At 43.2% G+C, this 21,113-nt stretch overlaps 1 protein-coding gene across 3 annotated transcripts in view; it reads right to left on the minus strand.

The window, feature by feature from the left end:
- WIPF2 (WAS/WASL interacting protein family member 2) overlaps window positions 1-14,567 on the minus strand; it is a 50,517-nt gene extending 35,950 nt beyond the window's left edge. The window contains exons 1-2 of one of the 3 annotated variants that reach the window (XM_059149570.1): window positions 14,374-14,567; window positions 821-943 (exon numbers count right to left, since the gene is read on the minus strand). The gene's annotated coding sequence lies outside the window, so the exon portion shown is untranslated. Of the gene's footprint in view, window positions 1-820; window positions 944-14,070; window positions 14,191-14,373 lie in introns of those variants that run through there. The other 2 variants (XM_059149569.1, XM_059149572.1) reach the window with 2 other exon arrangements.
- Between the last annotated feature and the right edge of the window lie 6,546 nt (window positions 14,568-21,113).

Consider the following 21,113-nt stretch of genomic DNA (forward strand, 5'->3'; position numbering starts at 1 on the left):
GGCTTCTTTAAAAAGATGGCTACAGATTAACTAATGCAAAGAGTAACTGTAAATTAACTGTCTGAAAATCATCCTAAACAGAGATCAGGGAATGACCTCACCAAACATCACCAGCCCCTATTACACCCCTCTAAGCAAAGAGAAAATCCTGTTAACCTGAAAACACTAAAGTATTGGAAAGGTGGGGAAAGGTGTACAGAAACAGTCAACTGCAGTAAATCAGCAACAGTTCAAAGGAATACTTCATAACATGGAGAGTAATCAATACTCTGTGAGACAGTAACACTTTAGATTTCTCACTGTTTTTGTGACTTCATTCACCAAAACTGTTTCAAAGGAACTTACAAAAACATATTAAGAGCTGTTTCTATGGAGCTGTTTGCCTTAGAATGGAAATCAGCTCTATGTCAGAGCCAACATGACTTCCTCAGGCTACATTTTAGCTAGTAACAGCCACAAGATTTCCAAGAACTAAGAACTAGGAGCCTACACTTGGCCTCTACAACATAAGACATGTACTATTTGGTTCCTGACTGCCACACAACACAAAGCAACCAAGGAGAAGCTGCGAACACCTCATTTCCAGATGCCTTACAGACGGGTAGTAAAAGGTACACCATTCTGCTTTTCCAGGCCTTAGGGATCCATAATACAAAAAGGAGAAGAGAATGTGCCCTTTCATATTATGGAAGTTAAAAACAAACTTCAAATCACACCTTTAAGATCTCCAAAAATGATGCTGCATAAATCCAAGGCAGATAATTAGTACAACTGTTTTCAAAGCCTGAGTCAATTTTCCACTTCACAAAAAAAAATTTACCAGATTCTTGGATTTGGACGGTGAAATGATGCAGAGAGTAGCTCAATGTTCATAACTAATATTTCCTCTCCACCCACACAGGCCAGGAACGACACAACCACACAATGGGTCTAGAAATGGTGGCTAAAAAAAAAAAAAGAAGTCACATAAGGCCAACGTTATTACCATCAGCCAGCATTTAACCAGAGAATAGGGCAGTTAATCAGATGAAGGACACACACTCTAACTTAGAAATCCAGACCAAAGCCAGACAGACTAAAACACATTCTGAATACAAAAGCAATATTAGTTGAAGCCTGAGGAGTTTGCCTTAGAGACTTGGGAGCAATAAAGATTTAGAAAACCTTTCTAAAACAGAGTTTCCAAACTTGCCTGAAGATAAGACACATCTTAGGGCATCTCTTTAAAACAAACACGCTTGCCTAGGCCCTAATCCAGAACTACTAAAATCAGAAATCTTCCAGCAGAGAGACCTGTATATTCAACAAGCACCTTAAGTAATTCTTGGTGTTAGGGAAGTCTGAAAAACATTGTTCTGAAGGAGTATTAGTACTCAATTACACCCAGGCTACTGTGACTGAATGGAGAGCAGCAAGAAAAAGCTGATGAACATACTGGTTAAACATAAACGTGTGGCAGGCATTTATCAGTGTTCCCTCATGAAACACCATTAAAATGACAGCAAAGGGAGGTTTTTAAAGGCATAAGCCTTAAAAAGAAAGAAAGAGAGAAAAAAAGAAAAAGAAACAAAGAAGGAGGGAGGGAGGGGGAAAAGGACGCAACGGCAGAAAGATGTCAACAAAATTTTGGAAAGCTGGAAGGCACATGCACTGGTGACAAGTAACCTCACAGAAAGGAAAAAGTTAAACGCTTCCAGCACAAGGTAAATTCCCACCACAGAAACTCAGAAAAAACTCAGAAACTGAAGGCACCTGGTACCTCTGAACAAAGGGTGGTTGGAGGGGCTAAAACAGGAGAACTGATGAAAGTTTATACAAGAAAGAGATCCCCTCTTCCCCTTGCCCATGCTGCCAGGCAGAGGACCTCTGAACCAAGTGAGCAGTTACAGCCTAGGGCAGGAGAATCATACTGAAAATAGGGAGATCGAGTAACTCTATCTACTCACTGATGAGACCTCTTCCCTCCCCAGCTCTGTTCCCCCATTTGGCTCCAAAACACCTGCTGCTGGGCTTGTCTTCTCTAGGCAGGAGACTGGAGGAGTCCTCTCCAGGGAGAATGACCAGCTGCCAGTACACCCTACAGTGATGCCTACCACTTGATGAGCCAGGGCTCCACACTCAGAGCTTATGAGTGCCTCATTCCTAAAAGTAAACCGCCAAAAATTACCAGACATTTGAAGAAAATCTCTAACAGGAAAGACAGGAATCAAAGTAAACAAAACAATTTCTAACAACGTGTAAAAATCTTAAAGTTCTGAGAACAAAAAGAGCTCCTGGAAATTTAAAACATTGATAGCAAATATTAAAAGAAGAGCTAGAAGAAACAGAAGAGCTAGAAGAAAAAGCTCAGAATATCTGAAAACGGAATGAGGGGGGGAAAAAAAAGGACAAAATCATGAGGGGGAAAAAAACAAAATCAAGAGGACCAGTGTAGGAATTTCACCATCTGGATAACAAGGGTTCCCAGAAAGACAAAGGAGAGAACCATCAAAAAAATACATTATCAAAAATATAACACAAGAAAATCAAAATAAGCTTCAGACTAAAAGTCCCACTGAATGCCAAGCCGGATGAATTTTAGAATAGTCACACAAAAGTACACAGTCACATATCATTCTATTTCAGAATACCTGGGGTAAAGACAACACCCTAAAATCTTTCAAAGAAAAAACAAATTCCATACAAAGAATCCAGAATCAGAATAAAATCAGACTTCACAATATGACTATTAAAAGTTAGAAGACCACAAAACGAGGCTTAAAATTTCCAAAGAAATGCCATCACCAATATAACATTTTATATCTAGTCAAACGTCCAACCAGCGTGCAGGCAAAACATGCAAGGCCCCCAAAATGCCCCCTCCAATGGAACCTTTTCATAAAGCCTCCCAAAGAAGCTCCATTAAAGTATTTGTACTGAAAAGATTTATACTTTTGTCGAGTTTAGGGATGAATTAGTGATTGATAATAAATCAAGCAGAAGGAAGGAAGAAAAAAAAGAATGAGAATGATTATTTAAAAGAAAAATATATAAGGAAATATAGTATAATCAGTGTATAATCACAGTTAATTTTTCTTCTTTAGGCTACATTTATCTCTACCCCCCCTTCTGGCTCATGGGGACAGAAGGGGAGACCGAAAACCTGGAAAACTACATTTCCCAGAATGCTGTGTCAATGAGGTTGTAGTTTAAATTCCATCAGTACAGAGTCACTCACTCAAGACCTAGAAGATGTAAGAAAGGTATGTGCCATTATCGCTCTTCTAGCAGCTATAAGCAAATGCGTGGTCTCTAGCAGATGACAGATACGTGGTTTTGCAAGTTTCCAATATTCTACATATTGCCTACTCTGGTATTTAAGACAGCCAAGACTACATTTTTTTTTTTTAAGATTTTATTTTATTTATTTGACAGAGAGAGACACAGTGAGAGAGGGAACACAAACAGGGTGACTGGGAGAGGGAGAAGCAGGCTTCCTGCTGAGTAGGGATTCCGACTCGGGGCTTGATCCCAGGATGCTAGGATCATGACCTGAGCCGAAGGCAGACGCTTAACTGACTGAGCCACCCAGGTGCCTGGACAGCCAAGATTATTTATACCAGCAGTTTCTTAGAATCCCTGCAAGGTGGTGTTCCCATGACCTTTTGTCAGCATCTAATATCCTCTTTGAAATATCAAGAATGGTTTGTTTTGGGCACCTGGGTGGCTCAGTGGGTTGAGCCTCTGACTGAGGCTTCTGCCTCAGGTCATGATCTCAGGGTCCTGGGATCAAGTCCCACATCGGGCTCTCTCTGCTCTGCAGGGAGCGTGGTTCCTATTCTCTCTCTGCCTGCCTCTCTGCCTACTTGCGATCTCTCGCTGTCAAATAAATAAATAAAATCTTAAAAAAAAAATAATGGTTTGTTTCTCTGACTGAACTCTGATATATAATATAAAAACAGGGGCGCCTGGGTGGCTCAGTGAGTTAAAGCCTCTGCCTTCAGCTCAGGTCATGATCCCAGGGTCCTGGGATCGAGCCCCGTATCAGGCTCTCTGCTCCGTGGGGAGCCTGCTTCCTCCTCTCTCTCTCTGCCTGCCTCTCTGCCTTCTTGTGATCTCTGTCAAATAAATAAATAAAATATTTAAAAAATAAAAAAATAAAAATGAAAACATACAAAATGTTGATTTAATCAAAACTGTGATGGATCTGTATTAGGAGGACAGCAGGAAGGGTTGAGTGTAAGCATGCAAAATCAGGCGCACCTGGCTGGCTCAGTTGGTAAAGCATGTGACTATTGATCTCAGGGTTGAGTCTGAGCCTCACACTGGGTGTAGAGATTACTTAAAAATAAAAAAATCTTTGTGGCACCTGGGTGGCTCTGTCAGGCACCCTCTCTTGATTTCAGCTTGAGTCATGATCTCACGGGTCATGGGATCAAGCCCTGTGTTGAGCTCCACACTCAATATGGAGTCTGCTTCTCCCACTCTCCCTCTGCCCTTCCCCCATGACTTACACATGTGTGCCCTCCCTTGCTATATAAAAAATAAATACATACATTAATCTTTATAAAAAAATCTTTTTTAAAAAAATGCCAAATCATCTTCCATAGTAGAAATTCAACAGATAATACCTAAGACTGGAAAGACCAAGAAATAACAATATAAGCATAACTGTATAAGTATAGTATAAGCATACTATGTAAAAATATGGAAATAATATGCATTAGAAAAAAAAGTACTAAAAGTAACGGGACAATTAAGGAAAGATGGAGCAGCTATTTTTTTCTCTTAATCTGTCTCCTAGTACTATTGACTGTTTAAATTATGTATTCTTACTGTGAAAATTAAAAAATCCAAACATTTAATTACTAAAACCCCCAAAATCCTAACACTGTATAAGCAAAACCAAACCTCAGACTGACCACAATTCCAAAACATAATGTCTGTACTGGATCTGTTACCAGTGTAACTAAGAACAGCAGAAAATCCCAAACCAACCAAAATAATTAAAAGGCCATTATGCTTAATTCTGAAACCTGCGCCTCCAATTCAACTCTAACTCTAATGAAAGCAGGGTGCCTAATGTGACCTCAATCTCTGCCACAGCATGGTGTCACCTAACAACATTCACCACCAGAGTTTACTCTACCACATGTCAGATATGTGAGGAACTTCCAGGCCACTATAACAAATTGTGACCAAAATTAACTTCAAAGGTAGGCACAAAAACAGAGAGACAGACCTTAAAATCAATTACCTTAGCTCCTTTTTTAGGTTTTGTTTTCAATTTAACACAACTAACTGAAAAACAAAAACAACCAACATCTGTGGTCAAAACATCTTTAGAAGGGGGCACCTGGATGGCTCATTGGATTGAGCCTTTACCTTCGGCCAGGACATCCTGGGATCGAGCCCCACATCGGGCTCTCTGCTCAGCAGGGAGCAGGGAGCCTGCTTGCACCTCTCTCTCTGCGTGCCTCTCTGCCTACTTGTGATCTCTCTGTCAAATAAATAAAATCTTTAAAAAAAAAATCTTTAGAAGTTCTAAGAAATCATTTGTTTTAAAGAAACTGTTAATTAGATTACAAGGCTGCTTACAAGGGAGGCTGAAACCGAGTTAATGATGACATAAAACAGCTCTTCTCACTGTAGCACAGTCAGGTCTTACGTGACCAGGCCTCAGCTTCCATGTGCCAGCCTTCATTCCGCACATCCCAGACAGACAAGTGGAAAAGCCTATATGGACAACAGTCAGAAGTAAGGCAAATCCAGTGATGACAGTCTCCATTAGAAAAGTCCTGAAAGAAAACTTAAACAGATGCTCCATAAAACGTTGATCCAGACTTCACATGGAGAGAAGTGTCACACCTCATTTCAAAGATAATATATTAAGTCCCAATTCACCACAGATAATCTAATAACAAAGCTGTCACTTTCATTGTTGAGGAGTCTCTTCTCCTGCTCTAATGCCCTTAAGCCAGCAGATACAAAGATGCTTCTTGCTGAAATGCTAGAAAAATTTGCACATTTTCATTCCTTGCTCACTAGTGTTGGGCTGCTGAACCAAGATTCTACTTTAAGTTATGAAAACAGGGCAAGCTGATCCAATTACACAAGAAAGGTACTAAATCGAACAGGGCTATCTGGGCTTTGAGCAAGAGTACTATGATTTCTGAACAAAAGTCAATGCACTTGCAGATAAAAATGCTTTCATATATTCAGAGTTATAATGGCCTTTGGACTACTGATTCATTTGCATGCCCAACAAGAGTTATGCATCATGTTAAGACATATGGCCTAGATGACGAGTACAACAGAGTATTATAGTCACCAGTTCATAATGAGAACATCTGTGCTCTCTCTGTAGCCGTATGAGGCTTACAAAAAACAGTCAATATTCTCAAGATGTAAATAGGTTTTCTCTTCCTAAATAGCAGGTCTGGCAAACTAACCATCTCATCATCCCCCATAATCTGACAAGACTGGGTGTGGTCAGGGTAGTATGGCCATAGACTCATCATCTCCCAGAATCTCAGAGTGGTTCCCCAATAATCACTAACTTCCAAACCAATTTCGAAGATTCTTAAAATTTTAAGATTTAACCCAGCCATGCAAATTTAATTTGCTGGATCTAGAAGAAATCAAGACTAAAAGAATAGCCTTGGGGGACGCCTGGGTGGCTCAGTTGGTTGGGCAGCTGCTCAGGTCATGATCCCAGCGTTCTGGGATCGAGTCCCACATTGGGCTCCTTGCTCAGCGGGGAGCCTGCTTCTCCCTCTGCATCTGCCTGCCATTCTGTCTGCCTGTGCTCGCTCTCTCCCCCTCTCTCCCTCTGATAAATAAATAAAATCTTAAAAAAAAAAAAGAATAGCCTTGGGACACCTGGGTTAAAGGCGCCTGGGTTAAAGTGGTTAAACCCACTTGGGGCAGTGGGTCAAAAAGCCTCTGCTTTCAGCTCAGGTCATGATCCCAGGATCAAGCCCTGCATCAGGCTCTCCACTCAGTGGGGAGCCTGCACCCCCAACCCCCACCTGCCTGCCTACTTGGGATCACTGTCAAATAAATCAATAAAATCTTCAAAAATAAATAAAATAGCCTTTATTCAAAAAAGTTCTTTCCTCCCCCTCCATTTATTTTATTTTTAATTAATATATAATATATTATTGGTTTCAGAGGTACAGGTGACTCATCAGTCTAACACAATTCACAGCGCTCACCATAGTACATACCCTCCCCAATGTCCATCACCTAGCCACCCCAAAAAAGTTCTGAAAAATGTTCCATTGTGGGGCACCTGGGTGGCTCAGTGGGTTAAGTCACTGCTTTCGGCTCAGGTCATGATTTCAGGGTCCTGGGATCAAGCCCCACATCAGGCTCTCTGCTCAGTGGGGAGCCTGCTTCCCCCTGCCTCTCTGCCTACTTGTGATCTCTCTCACTGTCAAATAAAATCTTAAAAAAAAAAAAGTTCCATTGTACAGGCATCAGATTTATGATACTGATGATTTCAGAATTAACACTAGTAAACTAGTATCTGTGAAAAAACCTGACAAAAAATATCCCTCCTACAAACCATTAGAGACTCTTTTTTTTTTTTTTTTTTTAAAGATTTATTTATTTGACAGAGAGAAATCACAAGTAGACAGAGAGGCAGCCAGAGAGAGAGAGGGAAGCAGGCTCCCTGCTGAGCAGAGAGCCTGATGCGCGGGACTCGATCCCAGGACCCTGAGATCATGACCTGAGCCAAAGGCAGCGGCTTAATCCACTGAGCCACCCAGGCGCCCCCATTAGAGACTCTTAATCTCCCGAAACAAACTAAGGGTTGCTGGAGGGGAGGGAGGTGGGAGGATGGAATGGCCGGGTGATGGACAATGGGGAGGGTATGCGTTGTGGTGAGCGTTGTGTATTGAGTTAAGACTAATGAAACACAGACATGTGCCCCTAAAACCAGTAACACATTATATGTTAATATTAACAAAAAAAATCTCTCCTGTAAAGACTGGTTCAAATTTCACTTTTACATGGTTTTTTTGGAGACCTCACAACCCTGAAGCCTTACCTCCTACCTCTCTACTTCTCGCTCCCCAAGCTCCAGACACACTGGCACTTACTTCCTTCAATTCTTCAAAACAGCCATGTTCTTTCCCTCCTCTGGACCTTCACCTATGCCATGCTCTCCATCTGCAACACTCTTTGGTCTGCCCCCCTTAATTTAGGTTTCCGCCTTAAATGTCAATTCCTTAAGGACATTCCCTCATTGCCCTGTTTCTCAATCAGCCTCATTAGGCTTCCCATTAGCTGTTTCCACAGGATTTACAGCAGCAGTAATTAATTATTGTTTAATGGACGTCTTCCCCACCAGACCATACAGCTGCACGAGTGCAAGGGCTGAGTCAGTTCTGCTCACTGATGAAGCACAATGCTTGCCACAAAGTAGAACTCAAAAATTCTTTGCAAATAAATGAGTAACAGGGCTAAAAACACATCAGCTTTGGCAATTCTACTTATAATTTACCCTACAGATACAGTCACTCATGCTAAGGGCCAAATATATATGGTCATTCACTGGAGCATAATTGGTAATAGTATAAGACTGGCAATATTTAAAATGTCTACCAATTTAGGGCAGGTGCCAAAATCTCCTTACTGCTTATATGGAATGACTGTCAAAGCAAGTTTTTAAAAAATGCAAGTAGTACTAACAGTATGCTACATTTGTTTATAAGGAAAAGCAAAAAATGTGTACACACACACATATATATACTTTATATGAACATATTATCTGGAAAAGATCTTAAGAAACTGAACACATCAGCTGTCCCTAAGAAGACAAACTGGACTGATGAATACACAAGCAGAAAAGATGGACTATTCAGTATGCTTGCTTTAACTTTCAAATTCTGAACCATGTAAATGTATTATCCACTTAAAAAATAAAATTTGCCAGGGGCACCTTGGCTGGCTCAGTTGGTAAAGGTGCACTACTCTTAATCTCAGGGTCACGAGTTTAAGCCCACGTTAGGTATAGACATTACTAAAAATAAAATTAAGCTTTTTGTACAATAAATAAATAAAATTTGTTGAAGATAGTCCTATCCTTATTTCTAAGACAGTGATGGAGTTTAAATGACGTTGTGATCCCACCTGCTAGCTGAGCACCGACTAGGAGGGGGAAATAGAAGGAAAACTCACTTATCCACAAATCTCAGATAACCTGTCCCATACTAGATACCACTTCAGAAGAAAATTTCCACCTTTTTTTTGCAACTAAATTGTCCCAATCTGGACATATGGAGAATGTTTTCATAGTCAGAGGGGATTACTGGGAGAAAAAAATGGTTTATTGAATTCAGCATTTTTATAAGCTTAGAAAGTAGGTCGATGAATTGTACTGAAGAAGTATCATAAACACTGACTAAAACTAAATTATTTTCAGAGAGGGCCTCAAAATCTAAATGGAGCTTAATCTGAATCCACAAAGTTCAAAAAACTAAAAATTTATTTGAAAACCAATTGTAAGAAAGGTGAGGAAATCAATATACATTCCTCAGATAGACAGACTTGCCAAACTTCAAGACATTCTTCAGTAAAGAAATATCTGAGACAAGATTAAACACAACTCCAAATAATCCTGTTTGTTACCACAGTCAAAGCCCTGGATCAGAGTCAAAACCTTTGGATCTGAACCTGTTCGTTTCCCAAACCCGAATATGGAGAACAGAATACTCTGGGCTAACGATGACAGGAGGAAGCTGAATCCAGAGCCTCCAGAGAGCTTTGTTTTGGGGTTATCTCCAATGTTACAAGGGCCACTGCAAGAAATGATCTTCATAATCCATCCCAAGACCTACTGGAGACAAAATTATCTTCAACTAATTATCCCTTAAAAAACAAAAATTTATTAAGTAGAACACACTGAAAAGGCATTTACTAAGTAGAACCAAGTACTTAGTATAGCCATTCTAAATTCTCATAACTTTGCCATGTTATATGGCAAATTAGGAGCCAATTCCTGCCTTTCAAATTCGATAACTTACTTGCCTCCAAATGCTCTTTCTGCATGTTAAGCCAAAATCTTAAGAGATCTAAGACTGACACAGACACTAGCAAATGAATCACCTGTTTTCCCTCCTAACACTGTTTTTCTCCATAAAGTTTTCTTTCTTTAAAATAGGCTCGATACCCAGCACAGAGCCCAACGCAAGGCTAGAACTCACAATCCTGCAATTAAAAGTTGGATACTAAACTGACTGAGCCACCTAGGTACCCATCTCCGTAAAGTTCTATTCAGCATTTCAAAATACCCCCTGGACCACTCAGCCAGTTAAGTGTTCGACTCTTGATTTTGGCTCAGGTCATGATCTCAAGCCTGTGAAATCGAGCCCTGCATTGGGTCTGGAGCTCTGTGTGGAGCCTGCTTGATTTTCTCCCTCTACCCCTCCCCACTCATGTATACTCTCTCTCTAAAAATAAAAAACACAATAAAATGCCCCTCTATAATACTACCAATAAGTGCTCATGAGTTTAGCCTGTGGCTCCCTAGGCTAAAAGGCTTGGGAGTGAGAGTGGAACAAAAAAAAGTGGGAAATTCTTTCTTTCTCTTTTCCTCAATGCCATGGACTTTGAAAGCTAGGCAAAGGCAAGGACTCTGCATTTAATCAGCAGATGAATAAGAAACAGGTTTGAATTTAGAAAAAGCATAAAGGGGTGCAAGAACACTCAGAAAAGAGTACTGCCTCTATTCCCTTGCACAGCAGCCCTCAGGATCTGCCAAAGAACCTCATTTTGACATGGAACACCCCATCTACTCTAATCCGGGGCATATCCCTCAAGAGACGGTCAACCGGAACTCTGCCAACTTCTGCTCCAGAGCAGTGTGGAGAACAGTAGCAACAAGAGACTACTTTGAGAAGGAGATCAACAATCACACTCGAGAAGAAAAGAAGTTATTTGGCAAAGGGAAGCATGTTGCCAAAATGTTAGTCACAGCTTAAGGTCCCAGTTTGTGTCTCTCCAACTATTCTTTGCTCTGACAGAATTCATTCTCTTGCCCAGAAAACCCGGCTCAGCTTCTGTCACCCTCCCTATTTGAAGCAGTCAAGAATCCTTTCACTTTGGAGGTATCAAACTGTGACAGAGACAACATGTCCAGCAGAGGCTAAAAAGGAGGGGGGAAATAGTAATTTGCCATTTTCCACCTAGGACTGGCTCAAATAGATCAATGGAAAAACGTGACAGGATAGGAAAAATGGAAAATCCTATGTTAAAGAAGTAGGCTAAGCCAAAACCCTGCCCAGACCTCTGAGCCCCCATAACTTATTTCCAAACCCTCTGAAAAATAAACCAAAAAGAGATCCTGTGGCTGAATAACAGCAAAATATTAAGCAGGTTTTAACCCCCAAATAAGTATATAGTACATATTCTATAGCCTGAAGCCCTTCCTGCTCTTGCTGGGGTTAGGAGGAAGACTAGGGTTTGTTCAAACAGTCTGAACCAGCAGCCCATGATTTTCAGAATCACTTCAGAGCAAGAGAAAAACAGACTCAAGTACACTACGTTACTCTCCCAAAGAAGAGGTCAAGAAAGAACCTCTGACAAATTTCTCTTCAAGAGGAACAGGGCTTCTCTCTTCCCTCTTAAAAGCCATTAATAAAACTTGGAAAATCCACTGTTCTCACCACCTTCCACCTTCCCCTGCATTTCCAGTTTGTGCTGACATCACATAACTAATCAGTACCAACTGAAGTAAACACTACTCTCATATCAAGTATGAGGTAGAACTGGAAACTGCCCCCTCCTAAGCAAATCCACGTCAGATCTCAGATATGCCAAGACTTTCAGGAACACTTCTTCTAAGCTAAATTAAATAAGTCCACCTACAGGCAAAGTGTTTAGAATATTATGCCCAAAGAGAAAGTTGGAATAGTCAAGATTTCAAAATATTAACAATAAAGAAGCTAGGGAGCCTGGGTGGCTCAGTGGGTTAAGCCTCTGCCTTTGGTTTGGGTCATGATCTCACGGTCCTGGGATCGAGCCCAGCACTGGGCTCTCTGCTTAGTGGGGAGCCTGCTCCCCCGCCATCCCCGTCTCTCTCCTGCCTCTCTGCCTACTTGTGATCTCAGTCAAATAAATAAATAAAATCTTAAAAAATAATAATAATAAAGAAGCTAAAACTATCCACAAACACACTGCTCCCCACCACCTGGCAATGAGGCCAATGTGCCTGGGCCAAAGAAAAAGAATTAGAATATGTAGAATATGATTTTTCAGTGTCTTGAATATGATTTTTCTAGAATACAATTTTTCAGTGAGTATGTCTAGAATATGATTATTCAGTGACTTCTCAGGGTTCATGAGAAAAGTTAGTGTTTGGCAAAAGTAAAATCAAACACTGCATTCTCTCACATCAATTAACCTCATTCAGTGCCAGCTCTAACTTGCCTATCTCCATCTGAATGAGAGTCAATACAATGTAACATAATAATATGAAATTCGGGGCTACTAAAAGTTGACATTGAGAAAAGTTACAAAACTGAACATGTATCAGGGCGCCTGGGTGGCTCAGTGGGTTAAGCCGCTGCCTTCGGCTCAGGTCATGATCTCAGGGTCCTGGGATCGAGGCCCGCATCGGGCTCTCTGCTCAGCAGGGAGCCTGCTTCCCTCTCTCTCTCTCTACCTGCCTCTCCATCTACTTGTGATTTCTCTCTGTCAAATAAATAAATAAATAAAATCTTTAAAAAAAAAAAAAAAAAAAACTGAACATGTATCAAATCAAAAATCATCTAGAGATGCCTGGGTGGCTCAGTTGTTAAGCGTCTACCTTCCACTCAGGTCATGATTCCAGGGTCCTGGGATTGAGCCCCACATTCGGCTCCTTGCTCGGCAGGGGGCCTGCTTCTCCCTCTCTCACTCCCCCTGCTTGTGTTCCCTCTCTCGCTGTGTCTCTCTAACAAATAAATAAATAAAATCTTTAAAAAAGGGCGCCTGGGTGGCTCAGTGGGTTAAGCCGCTGCCTTCGGCTCAGGTCATGATCTCAGGGTCCTGGGATCGAGTCCCGCATCGGGCTCTCTGCTCAGCAGGGAGCCTGCTTCCCTCTCTCTCTCTCTGCCTGCCTCTCCATCTACTTGTGATTTCTCTCTGTCAAATAAATAAATAAAAAAATCTTTAAAAAAAAAAAAAATCTTTAAAAAAAAAAAATCAAAAATCATCTATTCCCTGGCAGAACATATGCAGCAAGACTGAGAAGAAATTGAGAAACACACGTCTTCTAAATATCAATACGTCAATCATATTCTCAAAGATTACTTCTTTGCAACCACTTCAAAGATCCCATTTAGTTAACACAATCTTTTAGAGGCAGAGAGGAACCAATCCTGTCTTTCAAAGAGGGGAAAAAAAGAGAGAGAGAGACAGTTTAATGACTTGCCTCAAAGTTACTCAGTAAATCCATAGGTATGCTAGAACAGTCCTTATTCCCTGAGGTTCTCTTTTGGTTTGTAAGAGGAGAAAAAGGTTAGTAAAAACTTTCAGTAAGTCATCCAAAAAACAGTAAGGCAAAAATAACACCATGAAGAAGCTGGTGGTTCCTGGGGGTGGGGGTGGGGGGAGGGAGTCCAAAGCAGTAACAGATTGTTCAAATCCCTTTAAAAATATGAATTCCAGCACACACCAACTTCCTCCAGCTCCTCACCCGTGTGTTCTAAGAATTTTCCTCTTGGTCAGTAACTCAACACCACACACTGCCCACCTCGAAGACTTGAAGATATCCATCTGCCCTCACTTCACACCACTCCAATCTGAACCCTCAACTCTAGGCTGCTCCCGTGAGCAACTCAGCACTTCTCAATCCAACCTTTAACTCAACTCTGATTCCTTCTCAACCAACGGCTCTCTGGATTCCCTCAACGGTAAGCAGTTTCCCCGAATCATCCTCTGAGCCATTGGTTTTCACTCAACTCAATCCCCAAAATGTCACAGGGGCCTCCTCACTCAGAGCATCCTGTTAATTACCTGTCCACAACAGGTCCTCCCTCCCCATCTCCCTTTTTGCGCACGGTCACTTGTCCCTCACTCTTGAGTTGCCGTCTTACTCACCTTACCCAACCCTTCAGGATCCCTTATTTCCTGTCTTTCAATAACCTTTCTTCCCATTTTCAGTCAGGGCTCTCCCCACACCAATTCCCGACCACTCCTCCCCACTTAGATTCCCCAAGCCCTACTCCAGGCTCTTCAGACCCAGCCCCCCCGTTCCATTCACCCTTCAGACCCCGCCCCCTAGGACCCCTCGCTCCCTCAGGCCCCTCCCCCAATATACCCTCTCTCTTCAAGCCCCGCCCCAATCCCCCCTCCCGCGGCTCTCCCTCCCACTCAGGTCCACAGATCACCTCAGCGACGTACCCAGTCTCCTCTGCCTCTTTCCGACCTAGCCGCAGCAGCCCCGGGAGCGAATCTTCCCCCACCTCCGCTCCGGCTTCGTCCCGTCCTGCTCGCTCCCCGGCAATCTCCCTCTCTCGCCGCCGCCGCCCCTTTTGCCAACCCGGAAATGGATCTGCTCCCACCGTCCCCAGCGTCCGCGAACAAAATGGAGGCGGGGGAGCGAGGAGGAGGTAGCTGGGAGCGAAGAGAACTACACGCATGCGCTCCTTGGGAAGCCCGCCCCCTGCCGGCGCTCGTAAAGGCGGAAGCCGTAAGGTAGCCGCCATCTTGGGAAGGTCGCTAGGATTCCGCCTGCCTTTTAATAGCGGGGTTTACAACTTGGACTGCAATTGGAGTCATCGGCGAAGACTTAAACAGATATTGAAGCCTAGAGATTCTGATTTAATTGGTCTGGGGCATGGCCTACGCATCGAGTCTTTTAAAATTGCGCAGGTGTAGCTAACGTGTTGCGAGAATGAGCTAGAGTCCTGAACATACCTTTCCCGTCTTTATTTTACCGCGCGCACGCGCGCGCACACACCCACCCGGTAAAAGTCCTTCCCTAATTTAGAGTTAACGAAGGACTCGCCTCAGCCAACCCTGCAAGGCCCAGTAGTCAAGCTCCTGTTGTCAGAGCAACAGAGAGACAGGCCCTTGCTAACATGTCATCCTTAACGTCATTTTAGACACCTGACCCTAACACCCGTCTCTTCCGCGGGCCTGGGGGTTGAGGGGAGGTTGGGGGATGCTGGGGGGGGGGGGTTCCCTAGCTTCCAGGGCTGGCGGATGGTACTGCTGACTCCTCCAGCTGCTTGGGTTCGGGAGAGGAATACTGTGCCCTCCCTGCTGTTAACTCCTTCCAGCTGAATAAGGATCTTTCCCTAGTCCACTCACGAAAGCTCTTTTGCACTATAGCTAACCCCATTGCCTTATATCCTCAAAACGCTCTTTGCGTCTCTCTGTCATCCTTCCTTGAGTTGAATATAAAGTAAGGGACGGGATTGGGATTTTTAATTTTCACTACTCACTAGCTGTGTGCCCTTGGGCTTCAGCTGCACTATCTGTAAAATGGGGCATAGTGCCTCTCTCAGCTGTTTCATAGAGTTATTGGAGGGCTCAAATCAAGTAACAATTGCGAAGACGTGATAACTGATAAGGTGTTTTATTTTCGTTTTCCTTCTGTTCTGCCATGAGTAGTGCTGGGCAGCATCCACTAGTCAGTGTCACAGCGTTCATTGAGAACCTGCTGTGGGCTAGGCACCATCAGATGGTTACAGAGGTGACTAAGAGCCTATCTTCTCCGGGCACTCTCTGTGTGGTGGGCAGACTGGCATGTAAACAGCTAGCTGAGATACAAGTCAGCATGTAATTAGTGCCATGGGGACATATGTGCTGTGAGAGGTCAAAGAGGGAGTGATTAACTCCTGCGGAAGAATGGGAGAAGGTTTCATAAGTGGTTTTGAACTGGTCCTTGAAGGAGGAGTAGAATTTTATTACCAGTCAAAGAAGGCAGGGAACACATTCCAGGCATAGGGATCAGTGGGTGCGAAGGTAAAGATTTTCAGGTATGCAGTCCTGCGTGTCTAAAGGTGGGTTGATTGGATCAGGGAGATGGTAGACCCAAACTCCCAGTTCTTCAACTTCATGTACATCATGTCTCCTCCTTGCTCACCATATACCGTGTGGATCTGCTTTCTTTCTTTCTTTCTTTTTTTTCTTCTTAAGATTTTATTTATTTATTTGACAGAGAGAGAGATCACAGTAGGCAGGCAGAGGTGGGGGGTGGTGGAGAGAAGCAGGCTCTCCGCAGAGCAGAGAGCCCGATGAGGGGCTCGATCCTAGGAGCCTGAGATCATGACCCAGGCTGAAGGCAGAGGTCCAGCCCACTGAGCCATCCAGGTGCCCCGTGGACCTGGTTTCTATCACTGCAATGTACCAAGTGGCTCCTCAAGGCCTTTGTACTGGCTCTCCTCTGCCCCTCTCTTATCTTATAAGACTTCATTCAGACGTCTCGTCCTCAGAGGCATTCCCTGCCCACTGTAGCTTGTGTCAGCTCCCCCGGCCCTTCTCTATAACATCACTCTATGGTAAAGGCAACCACAGAGGTAGAATACAGGGACATCTCACCTGAGGAACTAGGTGAGAGCTTCATGAAGAAAAGTGACATTTAAGTGAGGCCTGATGGGAGAATAAGAATTGGGCAGAGGCAGAAGACAGAGAAAAACATTCCAGAGCAGAGGGAAGGTAGAATCATGGCACATTCCAAAAACTGAAAGCATTTTGATGTGCTAGAGCTCTAGCTAGAACTTATGAGATAGGGAAAATTATCAGAAATTAGGTCAATGAAGTCATCATAACATCTGACATTTAACTAACATCATGTTACTATGTAACATGGGTATAACTTCACATGTCATAATTCATTTAAGCCTCATAATAACTTTCTGAGGTAAGTAGTATTCCCCCCAATCTTACAAATGAAGAAACGGAGACACAGCATGATTAACCATCCTTCCCAAAGTCACATACCTTGTAACATAGAACTGTCTCCAGAGTCTGCTGTTAATGCCCATACCAAATGACCCTGCATTGTCGTTTGTGATGTGATTTCCCAAAATGGCGAAAGACTTGGCCAAGTTCTGAACAACACAAAACAACACAGTGGTTGTATTCATTAAAAAGAGAGGTTATATTAAGTTTGTGCAAAAAATATTCCATGTTTGTAGTTTGCCTTTTCGATAATAGGACCTGGGAGACCTCCCAATAAACAACAAAAGAATAATATTGAAAAACATCTTAAATGCTTTGATAAAAGACTAAGGAATGATGGCAAAACAAAGTAAACAAAGCAAAACACTGAGACAGGTTTTTGCTGAGGACATTTTCCTGACCAGGTGAACCTGAGCTTTTGTCAGTGTCTCCTGGAAAAAGGAAACACCTCAGAACCTCCTCATCCGGGAAGTTTTAACAAAAGATTCTCCGTCCTAAAGATTGGACCCCCAAAGGAATACAGGGCTCTATTTCTGGTAAGGGTGAATCAGAAATAAGCCTGTCCCCTCCTTCCTTGGGAATAGTGTTAATGGAGATATAGATTATAGGCTTAGAAAGGTGTTGTTGTTTTTTTTTTAATACATGAATTTTTCACATGGAGTGTCCAAACAGACATTGAAAGCTACGTGGAGGGGCACCTGGGTGGCTCAGTGGGTTAAAGCCTCTGCCTTCAGCTCAGGTCATGATCTCAGGGTGCTGGGATCGAGCCCCGCATTAGGCTCTCTGCTCAGCAGGGAGTCTGCTTCCCTTCCTCTTTCTTTGCCTCTCTGTCTACTTGTGATCTGTCTCTGTCAAATGAATAAATAAACTCTTAAAAAAAAAAAAAATGAAAGCCACGTGGAGCCCAGGATCTTGGTTGCACGGATCCTTCCCTTGCATTGTGGCACTCTTACATCCCTGATTCCTGCTTACCGGAAGCCTAATATACTGCACATCCTTATCGTGGTGATAAACAAAAAAGCTTCCACAAATTTCCAGAATGCCCCCATGAAAAACCACTGCCCCAAGGCACACTCTCAAGTTCACAGGAGCCAATTTGTGAAGCACTTTATTATCTGTTGTGAAGAGTTCAATTTTAACTTCCAGGTGAGAGGGAAACCATTGAAAGCTTTAAGGAGAGAAGTGCCATGACCCCCTTTGCCTTCTAGAAAAATCCCTCTGCAGGATGGAGGATAGATTAGATGGGGCCAGACTGGAGGCAGAAGCACCTGTTGGGAGGCTGCTGTGGACATCTAAGTGAGAGATGATGGCTGCCTGTGCTGAGTAGCAGCTGGGCACCAGCTGGACACAAAGGCTTTGGAGGCAAGATTTCCTGTATCCAGAGCCAAAGGGCTCAAGTTTCAGGTCTTCCCCCACTCCTGAATAGGGTGATACTTTGAGCAAGTTACTCAACCTCTATCACCCTCAGGCTTCTCATCTATGAAATGGAGATAAGACTGGGTGGAATGTGTCCAAAGTGTGTGCATACTTGGAAAGCACCCATTAATCTTAGCCATGATCATTATTACGTATGAGCAGTAGAGATGGAGAGAAATAATTCTAGAGATATTTAAGAAGTGGAATGGAATGTGAGGGCCAAGGACAGGGAAGAGCCAAAGATGACTCCCAAGCTTCTGACTAACCTGCTATGTGCACGTGGTACTGACACTTAGCTGCTTAGCTTGGAGTGACCAGGGCTGTGAATGAGCCTGAGGAGCCTGGTGAGGAGGGAGGGAAGAGAGGTCCAGTAGGCCGCCGCATGTTTGGGGCTGGAAGTTAGAAGAGAAATCCTAGCAATCTGGAACTCCTAAACTGGGGTAGCTACTCTCCAAAGATGGCCCTTACACTCAGAACTCCTTGTAGTCATTGAATCTGGGCTGACCTGTGACAGCAGGAGTCCTGCTGTACCAGGTCCAGGACCAAGCTTTAAGAACACCCAGCAGCGGGGCGCCTGGGTGGCTCAGTGGGTTAAAGCCTCTGCCTCCGGCTCAGGTCATGATCCCAGGGTCCTGGGATCGAGCCCCGCATCAGGCCCTCTGCTTAGCAGGGAGCCTGCTTCCTCCTCTCTCTCTGCCTGCCTCTCTGCCTCCTTGTGATCTCTGTCTGTCAAATAAATAAATAAAATCTTTAAAAAAAGAAGAAGAAGAAGAAGACCCAGCAGCTTCCACTCTCATGTGGGAAATCAGCTCCTCTGCTACAGAGATCATCTGGAGAGAAAAGATTTGACATGGAGACAGAGAGGTCCAGACATCCCAGCATTCCAGTCGTGGCCACCAGAGTGTGAAACAGGCGAACCAGCTATCAATGGACGTTCCAGTTCCAGTTCCCTTCTGACTTCAGCCACATGAGACACTCCAAATAAGACAGCAGAAATGTCCAACCAAGCCCCCATCAACCTGGAGGATCATGAGAAGTTATAAAACAGTGGTTGTTTTAGGCCACTAAGTTTAGAATAGTCAGTTGGGCAGTGATAGATAGGCAGTGATAGATCCCTGAGCAGAATGAAATGGATGAACTCTAAGCCCAGGTGTAGAGTGAGATGAGAAGAGAGCTTAAGACAGAGCGAAGGCACCCCACGTGCCAGGACCAAGCTGAGGGAGAAGGCTCGCAAGGGAGATGGAGATTAACGGGATGGAGGGAAATCCTGTCATTCTAGAGCATACTGTCCTAGAAGCGGTGATAAGTGCTCAGGCAGGAAGAGTGGTCAAAAATATCAAATGCCAGCAAAAGAACGATTAGATAAGTATGGTAACGTGGGTGTCAGTGACCTTGACAAGAACAGTTTCATTGAGTCCTGAGGGCGGGCCACGGATGCAGTGTATTGAAGAATGGAAAAGCAACAAAACCAAACTGGAGTTCTGATTTTTGTTTCTGTTTTCTTTTGTTTGGTTTGTTGGTTTTTTTGTTTTGGGTTTTGTCTGTTTGTTTTTTTGTTTTGTTTTTAAGAATTACAACTTTTGTGGCTCCTGGGTGGCTCAGTGGGTTAAAACCTCTGCCTTCAGCTCAGGTCATGATCCCAGAGTCCTGGGATCGAGTCCCACATCGGGCTCTCTGCTCCGCGGGGAGCCTGCTTCCCTTCCTCTCTCTCTGCCTGCCTCTTTGCCTACCTGTGATTTCTGTCTGTCAAGTAAATAAATAAAATCTTTTAAAAAATAAAAATAATTACATGTGTTTACCTGGGTGAATCTCACAAGCATAATGTTGAGGGGGGAAAGTTGCTGGAACACTATACCTGGAAGGACAGTATTTATATAAAATTTTAAAAGGTGTGAATATTAAAAACCCAGGAATAAAAAGACAACCAAATTAAGCAATAGGTACAGGATCTTGAAGTGGATTGAACAGTGCCCCCCCCCCCAATTCACACTCACCTGGAGCCTCAGAAGTTGACCTTCCTTGGAGATAAGGTCTTTGCAGATAAAATTAGTTAAGTTGAAGTCAAGCAGACCAAGAGGAGGTGGAGGGGATTAGAGTGGGCCCTAAATCCAATGACTAGTGTCCTTACAAGAAGAGGAGAGGACTCGGACACACACCCACACCGGGGAGGACACCATGTGAAGACAGAGACAGAGATTGCAGGGATTTGTGTACAAGGCAAGCAAATAAAGTTCACATAACTGGAAACCATTTTACTCACTTTAAAGTAGACAGGTGGGGGCACCTAGGTGGCTCAGTGGGTTAAAGCCTCTGTCTTCGGCTGAGGTCATGATCTCAGGGTCCTGGGATCAAGTCCCGCATCAGGCTCTCGGCTTAGCAAGGAGCCTGCTTCCTCCTCTCTCTCTCTGCCTGCCTCTCTGCCTACTTGTGATCTCTGTCTGTCAAATAAATAAATAAATAAATAAATAAATAAATCTTTAAAAAAAATGAAGTAGACAGGTGAACAGGTTTTAGTATATTCTCAGTTTTGTGCAGCCATCACCACAATCTAATTCCAGCACATTTTCATCACCTCAAAAAGAAACCCTATACCCGTTAATAGCCTCTCCCAGTGCTGCCTTCTTCCCATATTCTGGTAATCACTAATCCCCTCTCTGTCTCTGTGGCTTTGCCCATGCTGGACATTTCCTGTGAATGGGACTCATACAATATGTGCGCTTTGGTTCCTGGCTTCTTCTACTTAGCATAATGTTTTCAATGTGTTGTGTTTGTTTTTTTTTTTAAGATTTTATTTATTTATTTGACACACAGAGAGA

This window comes from Mustela lutreola, chromosome 15, assembly GCF_030435805.1.
Source record: "Mustela lutreola isolate mMusLut2 chromosome 15, mMusLut2.pri, whole genome shotgun sequence".
Taxonomy (NCBI): domain Eukaryota; kingdom Metazoa; phylum Chordata; class Mammalia; order Carnivora; family Mustelidae; genus Mustela; species Mustela lutreola.